Below are 3,262 nucleotides of genomic sequence, written 5' to 3' on the forward strand. Positions count from 1 at the left end.
ATATCTAGCACCAGGTAAAGATTAAAAAAACCAATAGGAGCTAAAGTTGAAACTTCTTTCCTCATTCATAGGAGCCACCCTCAAGAAAGAGAGAGGATGACCAGGTTGCTCTATTTCTCTTCTCTACATAACTCTTCTCCTTCTCCCCCAGAAAAAATAACTGTGACGCCTGAAAATTTTGAATTTGGACCTAGATTATAAAGGTGTGAAAGAAGATTGTCAGAAAAGATCTTTAAGAAATCTCACCATGATGCATGATGACTAAATCAGGTGTGTTGTCTTAAGAAAAGTTTTCTAGTACTGAGGATCTCACGCCTGTAGTTTTCAGAGGAGAGCAAATTCCCTTTGAATATTCATCTAGTTCTCACAGCGCTCAGGAATATTTTAAGCTTCTCTCTGCTGACATGTTCCCCTGCCTGGGCAAAATCTAAAGTATCACCCTTGTGTCTATCTTTCATGAGTTGATTCATATGACCCAAAAGAAATGTTCTCAAATACTTTGCCTCCCAAACCATGGAAAAGAAAATACAAAAAAGCCACCCTTTATTCTGACTTGACAAACCACTTCATCAGTCTCTCACCTTTTCTTAGTTATAAATGAAACAAAAGTTCAAGGTGTCTTCTATAGTGCAGACACACAAATTAAGTGTTTCTTGTGGTCTCCTGAGGGTCTCTTTTTCATTCTGTTAGGGTTAGAATGTACCACAAGTCCCTGCTCCCCGTCCTCACCAAGAGACTCACAACAAAGCTCCACAAGCCCCAAAGGTACTTGTGAATCTCCAATCTCAACACAGATATGAGCTCAATGTGAGTGAGGTGAGGGGCTAGAGAGTCACCACCAAACCAGATTAATACTTTAGATTTCCAATTAATACCCTTTTTTTAATTTATTCATTTCTCTAGAGTAATCTTGGAAATATACAAAACTAATCTTTATGAATTCCTGTAATGGCTTTTTTGGGGGGAGAGGGGCATTTACATCCTCTTAATAAAAAATATAAATATCTAGACAAATTTGATGAGACTGCTATCTCCTCCCATAATATAATCAAGCCATATTGAATGTCTTTCAGTTTCTAGGTCTTCTTTTAGAGTTTGTGCATATGTTATTTCCAATGCCTGAAAAATTCTTTCTTTTACCCACCACATCTTAATCTCGCTAAGAGCTACTTGGCATTTATGATTTAATGTGGATGTTATTTTCTCCTAAGAGCCTTCTCTGGTCTTCCTATGATTAAACTGGATGGTAATTAGCAGTGTTCCAGTGTTTTACATATATTAACTTACTTGGTCCTCATAAATAAAATTTCCATGAGGTAGTGTGGCAGGTCAAGTTCATTTGCAAAGAAGCTGACTTTGAGATGTAGATTAGCACAGAAGGTTTATTAATGATTGCTCTGTGAGCATCACTTGTGCAAAAGAAGAAAGTCATATTGGGCAGAAGGAGGAAGAAAACTGTGATGTAATCTCAAGAGACCTCTTTGACAACCATATGGGGAGTTCTGGAAGTAGAATGATTGTGAGAACTGAGTTGAGGTGACAGAGATCTGAGACTTTATTCACCTGATTTGATCTGCCATTGGATGCCAGATACCCCAGGGAAAGGGACTGGATGAGGTAGCTTTCTTTAGCGGAGCCCTTCCTTGAAGCAGGCTAACAGCTCAGGGCTACCTAATGACAACAACCTCAACAGCTGCCTTAATAACTGTTAGATAGTATTGTTTTCCCAATTTTACAAATGAAGTAACTGAGGAACAAATAGGTTGAGTAACTGACCCTGTTTACACAATAAAATTATTTGATCCAGAATTCAAACCTAGGAGTGTCTACTTCATAACATACACCAAAACAGGAGATGGATTAGAGGTATAAATACAAAAGTAAAACAATAATGTTTTAAGATTACATATATACATATGTATGTATATGATTATATATATATATATGTATATATATATAAACTTAATACATTTAGAGTATTCCAATATCAAAAAAAAAAGAAAAAACAGGATGCTAAAGCAGTATCCAAAGAAAATATTTAATAATTTGGATTATATTATACAAAACATCATCAAAAGAGACATAAAGGAACTAAAAAGAAAATGGGACAAATATTTAAAATAAATAGTTTAACAAAATCCTCATATCCAGAATATAAACAAAACAAAACAAAACTGCTGAGTCAAATACTTAAAAAAAAATCAATTAAAAAAAACTGACAAAAGATTTGAACAAGTGCTTCACAGAAAAGGAAATCCAATGGTCTATAAACATCTAAAGAGGACTCCACTTTTACAGTTATCAGTAAAATGCAAAAATAAAACTGCACTGAAATGTCATAACATAACCTCCAGAATGGTTAAAATGGAAACAAAACAACTAAAACAAAACAAAGGAGAAATAAAAGTTTTGGTAAGGATGTGGAGTAACTAACTGCATGTTTCATGCACTGCTGGTAGAGATGATAGTATGCTGCTTGGGAAAAGTATTCAATAATATCTACTGAAGACCGATACATTAAAATCAGCAGTTTCACTTCTATATAATCCAACAGAAATGCATATATGTTCACCAAAAAACATGTCAAGAATGCTTATAGCAGCATTAGAACTGAACTCAAATTGAAATGTATCTAATTGCTAATGAGCAGTAGAAGAGATGAATAATTGATAGCATATCTACACAATGGTTTATTATTTGTCTTTGAGAAAGACTAGACTACTATTATATTCTACACCATGGATTGAGCTATAAAATCCAAACACAAATGAGTATATGTTCTATGATTCCAATAGTACAAAATTTATAAAAAAGGCAAAACTAATATATGAGATTAGAAGTAAAGATATCAGTTACTCTGCAGGCCTGGTGGATAATATTGGAAAAGAATACAGAGAGTGCCCCACAGATTCTAGTAATGTTTGGGTCTTTAATTTGCTATTTACAAAGGTAAGTTTAATTTATGAGAATTCATCAAGGTGTGTACTTATAATTTATGTAGTTTTCTAAATGTATTTCAACTGTGTACTACAATTTAAAGGAAAAGTAATCTTAGGCAGTCTGTTTCCAAGGTTCATGATCTTAAGGGTAATATTCATTTGACATTTTATATATTGCTGATGGGGTATAAACTGTTATAATCACTTTGAATCACAAAGTGAAATTACATAATAAAGTTAAAGGTTCAAATATGATGCATTAGTTCTGTTCCTAGGTACGCAGCTGAGATAAATTCTTGCACATATCCAACATAAAACATGCA

Source organism: Pteropus alecto, unplaced genomic scaffold (genome assembly GCF_000325575.1).
Source record: "Pteropus alecto unplaced genomic scaffold, ASM32557v1 scaffold81, whole genome shotgun sequence".
Taxonomy (NCBI): domain Eukaryota; kingdom Metazoa; phylum Chordata; class Mammalia; order Chiroptera; family Pteropodidae; genus Pteropus; species Pteropus alecto.